The sequence below is a fragment of the Eschrichtius robustus genome, chromosome 6 (assembly GCF_028021215.1).
Source record: "Eschrichtius robustus isolate mEscRob2 chromosome 6, mEscRob2.pri, whole genome shotgun sequence".
Classification (NCBI taxonomy): Eukaryota; Metazoa; Chordata; class Mammalia; order Artiodactyla; family Eschrichtiidae; genus Eschrichtius; species Eschrichtius robustus.
Genome location: NC_090829.1, coordinates 141,685,084 through 141,699,873, shown reverse-complemented (window position 1 = coordinate 141,699,873; position 14,790 = coordinate 141,685,084). Strand labels below are relative to the sequence as shown.

At 44.3% G+C, this 14,790-nt stretch overlaps 1 non-coding gene across 1 annotated transcript; it reads right to left on the bottom strand.

The window, feature by feature from the left end:
- Positions 1–14,241: 14,241 nt before the first annotated feature.
- LOC137766923 (U6 spliceosomal RNA) lies at positions 14,242–14,348 on the bottom strand. Its single transcript, XR_011074449.1, has one exon. It is a non-coding gene; the product is annotated as a U6 spliceosomal RNA (small nuclear RNA).
- Between the last annotated feature and the right edge of the window lie 442 nt (positions 14,349–14,790).

Here is a 14,790-nt window from a genome sequence, read left to right as displayed (position 1 = left end):
AAGAGCCATGCCATCGGTAAGCCAGGAGCTCTGCTTCTGTCTCTGACACCAAAGTCTGCCCGTTCTTTTCCTGCTCTACTGCGCTGTCTTTTTATTAGGATATTTATGAGAAAGTTTATAAGGGGCTTCGCTCATCTAACTCCTCATTCAGAAAACTGCCCTTATCATGAAAGATGTGATTTCGGATGTCTGTCTCTACAGCGTACATTACTGCCTCTTGCAGTTCAATCCATCAGCCACCTTATACTAAGGTTTCTCTCTGTTAGGGCAACTATTGCTTGTTTGTTTTGTTTTGAAGTATCTTTTTTTAACTGAGATATAATTGACATATATTGGTTTCAGGTATATGACATAATGACTCAATATACGTATACATTATAAAACTATTACTACAGTAAGTCTACTTAACATCCATCACCTCACAGAGTTAACAAAAATTGTTTTTCTTGTGATGAGAACTTTTAAGATTTACCCTCTTAGCAACTTTCAAATATGCAATATAGTACTATTTACTGTAGTCCCCATGCTATAGCCCCCAGGACTTATTTATCTTATAACTGAAATTTTGTACATTTTGACCCCCTTTCCCCATTGCACCCTTCCCCCAACCCCACCTCAGACAACCACCAACCTCTTCTCTGTATCTATATAGCTCAAGGGGTTTTTTTGTTTTGTTTTTTGGATTCCACATGGATTTTTTTGTTGTTGTTGTTAAATAAACTTTTTATTTTAGAGTAGTTTTAGATTTACAGAAAAATCCCCAGGATAGTACAGGGAGTTCCCATGTACCCCCTCCTCCAGCTTCCCTGCTTATTAACATCCTACATGAGTAGGTACCCTTGTCACAATTAACAACTCAAAGTTGATTTATTCTAATTAACTAAAGTCCATACTTCATTCAGATCTCCTGTTTTCCCTGAATCCTTTTTTCCTTTCCTGAGCCCCACCCAGGATCCACCATGACACTCAGTCATCACGTCTCTTTGGGCCCCTCTTGGTTGTGACAGCTTCTCAGACTTTCCTTGTTTTTGATGACCTTGACAGTTGTGAGACCTACCGGGCAGATACTCTGCAGAATGCCCTTCAGTTGGGATTTGTTTGATGTTCCTCATGTACCATACAGATGTAGGGTGTTAATTACAGGGAAAACTGAGTATGGAGTATATAGAAACCCTCTGGACTATATTCAATTTTTTGTAAATCTAAAACAATTCTAAAATTTAAAGTTCATTTTAAAAAGCCTAAGACAGGGGGAGGAGAGAAGATGGCGGAAGAGTAAGACGCGGAGAGATCACCTTCCTTCCCACAGATACAGTAGAAATACATCTACACGTGGAACTGCTCCTACAGAACACCCACTGAACGCTGGCAGAAAACGTCCGACCTCCAAAAAGGCAAGAAACTCCCCCCATACTTGGGTAGGGCAAAAGAAAAAAGAAATAACAGAGACAAAAGAATAGGGACGGCACCTGCACCAGTGGGAGGGAGCTGTGAAGGAGGAAAGATTTCCACGCACTAGGAAGCCCCTTCGCGGGCAGAGACTGCGGGTGGCAGAGGGGGGAAGCTTCGGAGCCACGGAGGAGAGCGCAGCCACAGGGGTGCGGAGGGCAAAGCGGAGAGGTTCCCGCACGGAGGAGCGGTGCCGACCAGCACTCACCAGCCCGAGAGGCTTGTCTGCTCCCCCGCCGGGGCGGGCGGGGGCTGGGAGCTGAGGCTCGGGCTTCGGTCAGATCACAGGGAGAGGACTGGGGTTGGCGGCGTGAACACAGCCTGAAGGGGTTAGCGCACCACAGCTGGCCGGGAGGGAGTCCGAGAAAAAGTCTGCAGCTGCCGAAGAGGCAAGAGACTTTTTCTTCCCTCTTTGTTTCCTGGTGCGCGAGGAGAGGGGATTCAGAGCGCCGCCTGAACGAACTCCAGAGACGGGCGCAAGCCGCGGCTAACAGCGCGGATCCCACAGCAACAGGGGCGCAGAGGGAAAAACGGAGAGACTCCCGCACAGAGGCTCGGCGCCGAGCAGCGCTCACCAGCCCGAGAGGCTTGTCTGCTCAGCCGCCAGGGCGGGCGGGGCTGGGAGCTGAGGCTCGGGCTTCGGTCGGATCACAGGGAGAGGACTGGGGCTGGCGGCGTGAACACAGCCTGAAGGGGTTAGCGCACCACAGCTGGCTGGGAGGGAGACCAGGAAAAAGTCTGCAGCTGCTGAAGAGGCAAGAGACTTTTTCTTGCCTCTTTGTTTCGCTGCGCGCAAGGAGAGGGGATTCAGAGCGCCACCTAAACGAACTCCAGAGAAGGGCGCGAGCCGCGGCGATCAGCGCGGACCCCAGAGACGGGCGTGAGACGCTGGGGCTGCTGCTGCCGCCTCCAAAAAGCCTGTGTGTGAGCACAGGTCACTCTCCACACCGCCCCTCCCGGGAGCCGGTGCAGCCCGCCACTGCCAGGGTCCCGTGATCCCCGGACAACTTCCCCGGGAGAACGCACTGCGCGCCTCAGGCTGGTGCAACGTCACGCCGGCCTCTGACGCCGCAGCCTCGCCCCGCCTCCTCCGTACCCCTCCCTCCCCGCGGCCTGAGTGAGCCAGCGCCCCCGAAGCAGCGGCTTCTTTAACCCCGTTCTGTCTGGGCGGGGAATAGACGCCCTCAGGCGACCTACACGCAGAGGCGGGTCCAAATCCAAAGCTGAACCCCAGGAGCTGTGTGAACAGGGAAGAGAAGGGGAAATCTCTCCCAGCAGCCTCAGAAGCAGCGGATTAAAACTCCACAAACAACTTGATGTGCCTGCATCTGTTGAATACCTGAATAGACAACGAATCATCCCAAATTCAGGAGGTGGACTTTGGGAGCAGGATATATTAATTTTTCCCCTGTTCCTTTTTTTTTTGTGAGTGTATATGTATATGCTTCTGGGTGAGATTTTGTCTGTATAGCTTTGCTTTACAATAGCTTTATTTTACTTCACTATATTATAGCCTCTTTCTTTCTTTCTTTCTTTCTATTTTTTCTCCCTTTTACTCTGAGCCGTGTGGACGAAAGGCTCTTGGTGCTTCAGCCAGGCATCAGGGCCGTGCCTCTGAGGTGGGAGAGCCAACTTCAGGACACTGGTCCACAAGAGACCTCCCAGCTCCACGTAATACCAAACGGTAAAAATCTCTCAGAGATCTCCATCTCAACATCAAGACCCAGCATCACTCAATGACCAGCAAGCTACAGTGCTGAACACCCTATGCCAAACAACTAGCAAGACAGGAACACAGCCCCATCCATTAGCAGAGAGGCTGCCTAAAATCATAATAAGGCCACAGACACCCCAAAATACACCACCAGACGTGGATGTGCCCACCAGAAAGACAAGATCCAGCCTCATCCACCAGAGCTCAGGCACTAGTTCCCTACACCAGGAAGCCTACACAACCCACTGAACCGACCTTAGCCACTGGGGACAGATACCAAAAACAACGGGAACTACAAACCTGCAGTCTGTGAAAAGGAGACCCCAAACACAGTAAGATAAGCAAAATGAGACGACAGAAAAACACACAGCAGATGAAGGAGCAGGGTCAAAACACACCAGACTTAACAAATGAAGAGGAAATAGGTAGTCTACCTGAAAAAGAATTCAGAATAATGATAGTAAGGATGATCCAAAATCTTGGAAATAGAATAGACAAAATGCAAGAAACATTTAACAAGGACGTAGAAGAACTAAAGAGGAACCAAGCAATGATGAAAAACACAATAAATGAAATTAAAAATACTCTAGATGGGATCAATAGCAGAATAACTGAGGCAGAAGAAAGGATAAGTGACCTGGAAGATAAAATGGTGGAAATAACTACTACAGAGCAGGATAAAGAAAAAAGAATGAAAAGAACTGAGGACAGTCTCAGAGACCTCTGGGACAACATTAAACGCACCAACATTCGAATTATAGGGGTCCCAGAAGAAGAAGAGAAAAAGAAAGGGACTGAGAAAATATTTGAAGAGATTATAGTTGAAAACTTCCCTAATATGGGAAAGGAAATAGTTAATCAAGTCCTGGAAGCACAGAGAGTCCCATACAGGATAAACCCAAGGAGAAACACGCCAAGACACATATTAATCAAACTGTCAAAAATTAAATATAAGGAAAACATATTAAAGGGAGCAAGGGAAAAAAAACAAATAACACACAAGGGAATCCCCATAAGGTTAACATCTGATCTTTCAGCAGAAACTCTGCAAGCCAGAAGGGAGTGGCAGGATATACTTAAAGTGATGAAGGAGAAAAACCTACAACCAAGATTACTCTACCCAGCAAGGATCTCATTCAGATTCGATGGAGAAATTAAAACCTTTACAGACAAGCAAAAGCTGAGAGAGTTCAGCACCACCAAACCAGCTTTACAACAAATGCTAAAGGAACTTCTCTAGGCAAGAAACACAAGAGAAGGAAAACACCTACAATAACAAACCCAAAACATTTAAGAAAATGGGAATAGGAACATACATATCGATAATTACCTTGAATGTAAATGGATTAAATGCTCCCACCAAAAGACACAGGCTGGCTGAATGGATACAAAAACAAGACCCATATATATGCTGTCTACAAGAGGCCCACTTCAGACCTAGAGACACATGCAGACTGAAAGTGAGGGGATGGAAAAAGATATTCCATGCAAATGGAAATCAAAAGAAAGCTGGAGTAGCAATTCTCATATCAGACAAAATAGACTTTAAAATAAAGACTATTACAAGAGACAAAGAAGGACACTATATAATGATCAAGGGACCGATCCAAGAGGAAGCTATAACAATTGTAAATATTTATGCACCCAACATAGGAGCACCTCAATACATAAGGCAAATACTAACAGCCATAAAAGGGGAAATCGACAGCAACACAATCATAGTAGGGGACTTTAACACCCCACTTTCACCAATGGACAGATCATCCAAAATGAAAATAAATAAGGAAACACAAGCTTTAAATGATACATTAAACAAGATGGACTTAATTGATATTTATAGGACATTCTACCCAAAAACAACAGAATACACATTTTTCTCAAGTGCTCATGGAACATTCTCCAGGATAGATCATATCTTGGGTCATAAATCAAGCCTTGGTAAATTTAAGAAAATTGAAATCGTATCAAGTATCTTTTCCGACCACAATGCTATGAGACTAGATATCAATTACAGGAAAAGATCTGTAAAAAATACAAACACGTGGAGGCTACACAATACACTACTTAATAACGAAGTGATTACTGAAGAAATCAAAGGGGAAATCAAAAAATACCTAGAAACAAATGACAATGGAGATACGACGACCCAAAACCTATGGGACGCAGCAAAAGCAGTACTAAGAGGGAAGTTTATAGCAATACAAGCCTACCTCAAGAAACAGGAAACATCTCGAATAAACAACCTAACCTTGCACCTGAAGCAATTAGAGAAAGAAGAAAAAGAAAACCCCAAAGTTAGCAGAAGGAAAGAAATTATAAAGATCAGGTCAGAAATAAACGAAAAAGAAATGAAGGAAACAATAGCAAAAATCAATGAAACTAAAAGCTGGTTCTTTGAGAAGATAAACAAAATTGATAAACCATTAGCCAGACTCATCAAGAGAAAAAGGGAGAAGACTCAGATCAATAGAATTAGAAATGAAAAAGGAGAAGTAACCACTGACACTGCAGAAATACAAAAGATCATGAGAGATTACTACAAGCAACTCTATGCCAATAAAATGGACAACCTGGAAGAAATGGACAGATTCTTAGAAATGCACAAACTGCCGAGACTGAACCAGGAAGAAATAGAAAATATGAACAGACCAATCACAAGCACTGAAATTGAAACTGTGATTAAAAACCTTCCAACAAACAAAAGCCCAGGACCAGATGGCTTCACAGGCGAATTCGATCAAACATTTAGAGACGAGCTAACACCTATCCTTCTCAAACTCTTCCAAAATATTGCAGATGGAGGAACACTCCCAAACTCATTCTACGAGGCCACCATCACCCTGATACCAAAACCAGACAAACATGTCACAAAGAAAGAAAACTACAGGCCAATATCACTGATGAACATAGATGCAAAAATCCTCAACAAAATACTAGCAAACAGAATCCAACAGCACATTAAAAGGATCGTACACTATAATCAAGTGGGGTTTATCCCAGGAATGCAAGGATTCTTCAATATACGCAAATCAATCAATGTGATACACCATATTAACAAATTGAAGGAGAAAAACCATATGATCATCTCAATAGATGCAGAGAAAGCTTTCGACAAAATTCAACACCCATTTATGATAAAAGCCCTGCACAAAGTAGGCATAGAGGGAACTTTCCTCAACATAATAAAGGCCATATATGACAAACCCACAGCCAACATTGTTCTCAATGGTGAAAAACTGAAACCATTTCCACTAAGATCAGGAACAAGACAAGGTTGCCCACTCTCACCACTATTATTCAACATAGTTTTGGAAGTGTTAGCCACAGCAATCAGAGAAGACAAAGAAATAAAAGGAATCCAAATCAGAAAAGAAGAAGTAAAGCTGTCACTATTTGCAGATGACATGATACTATACATAGAGAATCCTAAAGATGCTACCAGAAAACTCCTAGAGCTAATCAATGAATTTGGTAAAGTAGCAGGATACAAAATAAATGCACAGAAATCTCTTGCATTTCTATACACTAATGACGAAAAATCTGAAAGTGAAATTAAGAAAACACTCCCGTTTACCATTGCAACAAAAAGAATAAAATATCTAGGAATAAACCTACCTAAGGAGACAAAAGACCTGTATGCAGAAAATTATAAGACACTGATGAAAGAAATTAAAGATGATACAAATAGATGGAGAGATATACCATGTTCCTGGATTGGAAGAATCAACATTGTGAAAATGACTCTACTACCCAAAGCAATCTACAGATTCAATGCAATCCCTATCAAACTACCACTGGCATTTTTCACAGAACTAGAACAAAAAATTTCACAATTTGTATGGAAACACAAAAGACCCCGAATAGCCAAAGCAATCTTGAGAACGAAAAATGGAGCTGGGGGAATCAGGCTCCCTGACTTCAGACTATATTACAAAGCTTCAGTAATCAAGACAGTTTGGTACTGGCACAAAAACAGAAATATAGATCAATGGAACAGGATAGAAAGCCCAGAGATAAACCCACACACATATGGTCACCTTATCTTTGATAAAGGAGGCAAGCATATACAGTGGAGAAAAGACAGCCTCTTCAATAAGTGGTGCTGGGAAAATTGGACAGGTACATGTAAAAGTATGAAATTAGAACACTCCCTGACACCATGCACAAAAATAAACTCAAAATGGATTAAAGACCTAAGTGTAAGGGCAGACACTATCAAACTCTTAGAGGAAAACATAGGCAGAACACTCTATGACATACATCACAGCAAGATTCTTTTTGACCCAGCTCCCAGAGAAATGGAAATAAGAACACAAATAAACAAATGGGACCTAATGAAACTTAAAAGCTTTTGCACAGCAAAGGAAACCATAAACAAGACCAAAAGACAACCATCAGAATGGGAGAAAATATTTGCAAATGAAGCAACTGACAAAGGATTAATCTCCAAGATTTACAAGCAGCTCATGCAGCTCAATAACAAAAAAACCAACAACCCAATCCAAAAATGGGCAGAAGACCTAAATAGACATTTCTCCAAAGAAGATATACAGATGGCCTACAGACACATGAAAGAATGCTCAACATCATTAATCATTAGAGAAATGCAAATCAAAACTACAATGAGATATCATCTCACACCGGTCAGAATGGCCATCATCAAAAAATCTAGAAACAATAAATGCTGGAGAGGGTGTGGAGGAAAGGGAACACTCTTGCACTGTTGGTGGGAATGTAAATTGATACAGCCACTATGGAGAACAGTATGGAGGTTCCTGAAAAAACTACAAATAGAACTACCACACGACCCAGCAATCCCACTACTGGGCATATACCCTGAGAAAACCATAGGTCAAAAAGAGGCATGTACCAAAATGTTCATTGCAGCTCTATTTACAATAGCCAGGACATGGAAGCAACCTAAATGTCCATCGACAGATGAATGGATAAAGAAGATGTGGCACATATATACAATGGAATATTACTCAGCCATAAAAAGAAATGAAATGGAGGTATTTGTAATGAGGTGGATGGAGTTAGAGTCTGTCATACAGAGTGAAGTAAGTCAGAAAGAGAAAAACAAATACAGTATGCTAACACATATATACGGAATCTAAGGGAAAAAAAAAAAAAAGGCCATGAAGAACCTAGTGGCAAGACGGGAATAAAGACACAGACCTACTAGAGAATGGACTTGAGGATATGGGGAGGGGGTGGGGTGAGATGTGACAGGGTAAGAGAGTGTCATGGACATATATACACTACCTAATGTAAAATAGATAACTAGTGGGAAGCAGCCGCATAGCACAGGGAGATCAGCTTGGTGCTTTGTGACCACCTAGAGGGGTGGGATGGGGAGGGTGGGAGGGAGGGAGATGCAAGAGGGAAGAGAAATGGGAACATATTGTATATGTATAACTGATTCACTTTGTTATAAAGCAGAAGCTAACACACCATTGTAAGGCAATTATACTTCAATAAAGATGTTTAAAAAAAAAAAAAAGCCTAAGACAAAAAAAATGGTCAGTTGAAAACTAGATCATCAAGATACCATCTTCACAATGTCAAATGGCCAAAGATTGCTCTGTGATTATTAGTATAATGCTCAGCTCTGGGTGTTGGTGTGCTGGTGGGAACAATGCTTCTGTCGGCCTCACCAGCTCTCAAGGCCAGAGCACACGAGGACTTACTGCGTGGCAGAAAAAAAACACATTAATACTAAACCAGATGGGTTGTTCCGTATATTCTATATGCTATATTTGTAGGAAAATATTTTAGGGACTAATGACATTTATTGAGCAGCGCAGTATGCAGTGAGTCTGTGGGTATTATATACACAGGAGATGCATGTATATTTCCTGTCTGTTTCTTCTATCTCCCCATATCAGTTAAGCTCATCAATTATCAGCCTGATCATGACCTGGAAGAGAATTAGGTCAGGCTGGCCCTCAGCCAAGCCAAACTGCAGGCAGGGAGAGCCTGGGGTCTCCTTCTGTGCCTACACCGGCCCAGGTGAAGCCTCGAAAGGTGAAGTGACCTCAAGAATTTTGTCATTTACAATACAGGTGGTCCCGATACCCACCCATTTACTCAACACATATAGAGCACCTATGGCCTGTCAGGGCCTGTTTTTCGTGCAACAAGGACATAAAGCAAACATGGTTTCCCCCCTCATGGAGCTTACAGTCAGGTGGAGGAGAAAGGCACACAATAAAAATAGATCTCACCAGTATAAGCCTGTAGTCTAACAGCGGTGAGGGGTGGAGGGTAACGGTTTGACCCTCCCCTGAGGTGTTTGTATCAGGGAAGGTCAGGAGGGAGGATGGTCAGGAAGGAGGATGTCCGGACCTGAATGATGCTTCCCCACTGGGAGAATCCCAGGCGCTGTGACAGGTACTAAGGGAAGATGTGTAAGCGGGAGGGGCCTTCCAATACCCCTCAGGTCACCCCCGCAGGCCTCGGCTCCTCTACCCACCCCACGGCTGGGTGGGGTCCCCATGAGCTTGTCCAGGGCCTCAGGGGGCTGTAGGTGCCTCGGCTCCCTGCGGACACAGCACTGGCTGATCTGACGGCACACACTGGGGGGGCTGCTGATTGGCTTTGAACGTGCATTCATCCAACGTCTGTCGGCCGTCAGTGTCAGAAATCCAATGTGCGTCATCTGAACAAAAATGAGCGATTTATTATAAGGACCCAGAGTGGCTCACAGACGGCTCGGACAGAACCGGGTCTGGGCTTCAGGCCCAGTGGAGTCCGACACCTGTATCCCTTCCCGCTTCCCGTCCCCTCTCTTCCCCTTCCCCGTGTGTGGGTGAAGCTCAGCTCCTGCTGCTGCCCTTTCGTCAAAAGCCACGGTCCATCGACATTGCCCTCCAGCCCTGGGAAAAGACTGACTGTATCCTGCAGGTCTCACGTCCATAACTCCAGGGTGCAATGCTCATTGATCCGTCTTAGTTGGTGTCCAGCTCCAGGCCAGTCCACTGTGGCCAGGGGAGCAAGGTCACAAGAGGATATGGCACTTCACATGGTCCATGGCAGGGCGGTGGGGCAGTGGGGGACCAAGCCAACGCTGCGTCTACTACCGACAGCCTCCTATCCGCGGCAGGCTTGTCAGCGCACAGATGTGAGTCTCCTGTTCTCTGACTTACGTGGCTCCTGATTCTGCTCATCTCAGTGGTCCTCCAACTCTCCCCGGGGGCCCAAGACGACGTCATCTGCTCTGGGCACGATTTCGCCACTGGCCACTAGGTGGCGACAGACCTCCGCGTGCCGCACAGTCAGCCGGTCACCCCATCCTCTGGGACACCAGACCCCCGAGTCCCACAGAGGGAACAGCCAGGAAGCCTGGGAGAGCGGGCCTGCCGCCTAGGCCGGAAGGTAACAGACTCCGAGGCTGCAGGGAAGGGCTCAGGCAGGGAGCAGCCCCGGAGGCCAGAGCAGCAGCCCTCAGCTCAGGCTAGAGGGCCGCCTCCTTTGGGGCACTCTGACGCACCTCGTAGTGGACTCAGTATGGTCCTGAGGCCAAGATTCACTTATGGGGGAGAAGTCCCAGGGAAATCGGATCCAAAGAAACCTGCCTCTGGGTAAATGGAGATAACGCAGTGTTTCTCTGTATCTAATGTGAGGGGGACCCCATGGGTGAGGGCTGTGATTCTTGGACCACGTGCTGGATGTCATTCGGGATGACGGTGTTGACAGCGTCACACAGACAGGGAGGCTGAGGGGCTGCCGAGGAGCACGTGGAGCTTCCAGAACTGGAATACGATGCTCGTTGGGCAGCAGGGGTCCAGAACTGGGGGCTGGGAGGCCACCAGAAAGCCAGGGCTCCCATCACTGTGGAGACCTCAGGATCTCCCTCCCTCCCTCCTCTTCCCTTCCCCCTCCCTCCCCCTCCCTCCTCCCCTTTCTCCCTTCCCCCTCCCTCCCTCCTATCAGGACCCTCCCAGCTCCAGGTTTCATCTCCTCCTCAGGGGACCACCAGAGACTAGTGTCTTGAGTCCATTCTCTAGGTTCCTGGGGGGCGGACTCTGACCATCCAGCTTGCTCAGGTGTCCCCACTGCCACCTGCCATCGTGGCCACACAGGGCTGGGCCACCAAGAACAAAAGTAGCTGCCAGGGCCTCATCTGTGGGTTGGAGGGTAGGTTTCCTAAGAAGGGTTCGTGGATGAGAAGTTCCTCCCAACACACATTCTAGAAGTTGGTGACCCAGGCTTAGCCCTCCAGCCACGGCTGGGCTGCCCACCGACCTGGATCAGAGAAGCCAGCCCCTGCTGAAGGCCTTAGTGTGCCCCTCCTCATGGTACCCTGCTGGGGAGCGAACAGGAGGATTTCCTTTAAGAATTCTGTGTTCACAACGCTGGACTCTGTATGTGACACTCCCACCCACACATCTGCTGCTCGGCACCCAAAGTTCCAAGCTGGCATCTCCATTTGTCCACGTGGAAATCTTCTCTTGTCTTCTGGCACCTTCCCGGGCCTGGGTCTAGTTCTTGCTATGGCCCAACGGCACTTTCTGCCCCCAAATTCTATGAAGGTCACTAAATTAAAACAAACTGTGGGGTTAATCATTACAGTCCATATCTTCATATACTACCCAGTCCGGACCTACATATATAACTGAAGAGGAAAGACAATTAAATAACTCGGGATTCGGCCTCCCCACCCAAATGTGTCCTGCTTGGCCAGGAGGGGCTCGTGGTCACCAAAAGTAAGCCATGCAGTTAAGAGCCTGAGCTTCATTCTGAGCAAGAGTTGGTTTCAAATACCAGTTCATCCTCGCTGTCTACACTACCTTAAGTAAGTTACTTCACCTCTCCAAGCTAGGGTTGCCAGATTTAGGGGAAAAACAACAATAGCAATAACAACAACAACAGACCATCCAACTAAATTTGAAATCTCAAATAAACAACAAATAATATTTTAGTATAAATATGTCTCCAATATTGCATGGGATATACTTATACTAAAAATTATTTGTTGCTTACCTGAATATCAGGACTTATACTAAAAAATGATTTGTTGATTGTCTGTAATTAAATGGGCATCTTATATGTCATCTGGAAAATCTGCAAGCCCCATGCCTTCAACAGCAAAATGAGGGTAATTGAACTTACTCTGCATGAGGTTACTATGTGGATTTTATTAAATAATACGTGTAAAGCATTGGTGTATCATAAATGCCCAATATATTAAAATTATTACTCTTGTATCTAGTATAGGTTTGCCTTTGACAGTCTTAGTTTATGCCTGTTGCCCCTGAGAAATTATTAATAGTTTTCTTTTTACATTCAAAACTATCCCAGTTTGTATAAATTATATGTTCATCACAGGTACAGGAGCCAAATGTTCATACCACATTATCTCAGTGTTTGTTGGAATGTTTTCCTTCATTTCAACCACCAGATGGCACTGCAGGGTGATAAGCCGAATGAGAAAGATGTACGTAAAATTTTACCTTAATAACATCCCTGGGTGTGTTCCCTGCGCACCCAGCACACGCGCGCACACACACACACACACACACACACATACACACACACACTTCATTTTATTCGGTGATATTGGGTGACTCAGTGATTCTATGAATGCTCACCCTAAAGCTGGAACACAAAAAAAGAAAACTGTAAATAACACTAGTCATAAAACTCATGAATGATTATCCCCCAGCCATATTTTGTTCTTGAATAGAATAAAGTAGTATTTCTACTTTCATAATTCAGGCTAAAATTAGCCAGAACTTTCTTGGTGTTCTACAAGAACATCTATTTTCTTATTTGCTTACAATGCATTGTTAGTATCTAGAACAGTGCCAAGCATGATAAGTGCTCAGTGGAGAATGAATGAATGCCAGGGCTGATTGTTAAGAAGTTAAATATATGGACCCCCATAATTGGGACTGAAATTTTCTGGAAGCTGGAGTGATGTGACCCAGTTGAAAACAGAAGCACATATTTATTTACATTTAGAGAGAGGTTTATGGCACCAGGGATTATCAACTCTATGTCTTAAGGGAGAATCAAATGCTCTTCTTGGAAAAAAGAGGTCAACTAGAATAAAAAGCTAAAATTTTCCTCAGCTCAATTTTTTGCTTATTCTACCCTCAATATGAAAATAAAGGGTTTTCTTTTACCTTTATTGGAAAGGAAAGAAAGTCACATTCAAGAGAGATTTGAAGACCCAGCATTCAGGTGCCAGCATACACCAAGCAAGGAACTGGTCAAAGATAAAAATATTTTTCCATGCCAGTGCACCAAGAAAAACATTAAATAATTTCTTTTTCAGTTCTATTAATAAATAAGACACACACCCCCAAAAGCACCTCAAAAAATGTCTGTCAGCAAAACAAAAGAAAAGAAGCATTTCAAACACTGAGTCCTATTGGCCTTTTGAAATTTAAGAAAAAGAAAATTTCACCTGATAACCAAATATGTATATTGTTAGTACAAAATAAATTCATGATCATAATAAAACACTCCCACATCACAGGAATATCCACAATAACCTCCCAGCAGCAGCTGAGAGACAAAGCAGACAGAAGACGGACATTTTTTTTTAATTGAAGTATAGTTGATTTACAATGTTGTATTAATCTCTGCTGTACAGCAAAGTGACTCATATATATACTCTTTTTCATATTCTTTTCCATTATGGTTTGTCACAGGATATTGAATATAGTTTCCTGTGCTATACAATAGGACCTGTTGTTTATCCATTCTATATATACTAGTTTGCATCTGCTAATCCCAAGTTCCCAATCCATCCCTCCCCCACCTCTTGGCACCCACAAGTCTGTCCTCCATGTCTGTGAGTCTGTTTCTGTTTTGTAGATAGGTTCATTTGTGTCGTATCTTAGATTCCACACATAAGTGATGTCGTATGGTGTTTGTCTTTCTCTTTCTGGCTTACTTCACCTAGTATGATAATCTCTAGGCCCATCCATGTTGCTGCAAATGGCATTATTTCATTCTTTTTAATGGCTGAGTAATAGTCCATTGTGCGTGTATATATGTATGTATGTGTGTGTGTGTGTGTGTGTATACCACATCTTCTTTATCCATTTATCTGTCGATGGACATTTAAAAATATGGAACGCTTCCCAAATTTGCGTGTCATCCTTGCACAGGGTCCCCGATAATCTTCTCTGTGTCATTACAATTTTAGTATGTGTGCTGCCAAAGTGAGCACGGAAGACACACTTTCAACGGCAGTGTCGGCATTGATGCTGTCCGGTCCTGATGATGCCTGAAGCACAGCTTTTACAAGAAAATGAATATCTAGGGTTATCATCAAGACAGAAAGTTCTTCATGAGAAAGGATTGTTTAAGGCTAATGACACCTTCTCCCACCTGAATCTGTCCTTTATAAGAAAACTTGTCGCACCCCATCCTCCCAGCTCTCAGCAATAACATTTCAACAAAACGATCTGGGGTCCAAATGAAAATGAACCCCATGGAAAGCCAACGTGGCAAATCCCGGAGGAACCAGGATGGGTTTCTTAGCCAACACGTCCATAGCTAGTGGTTATGAACACACATCTGAGGACCAGACTGGGCTGCATCTTATCATATTCAAGGGTTTTGGCTGTAAACAGCATCTAACTCCGGGTCACAAGAAAAATTCAGGGGAA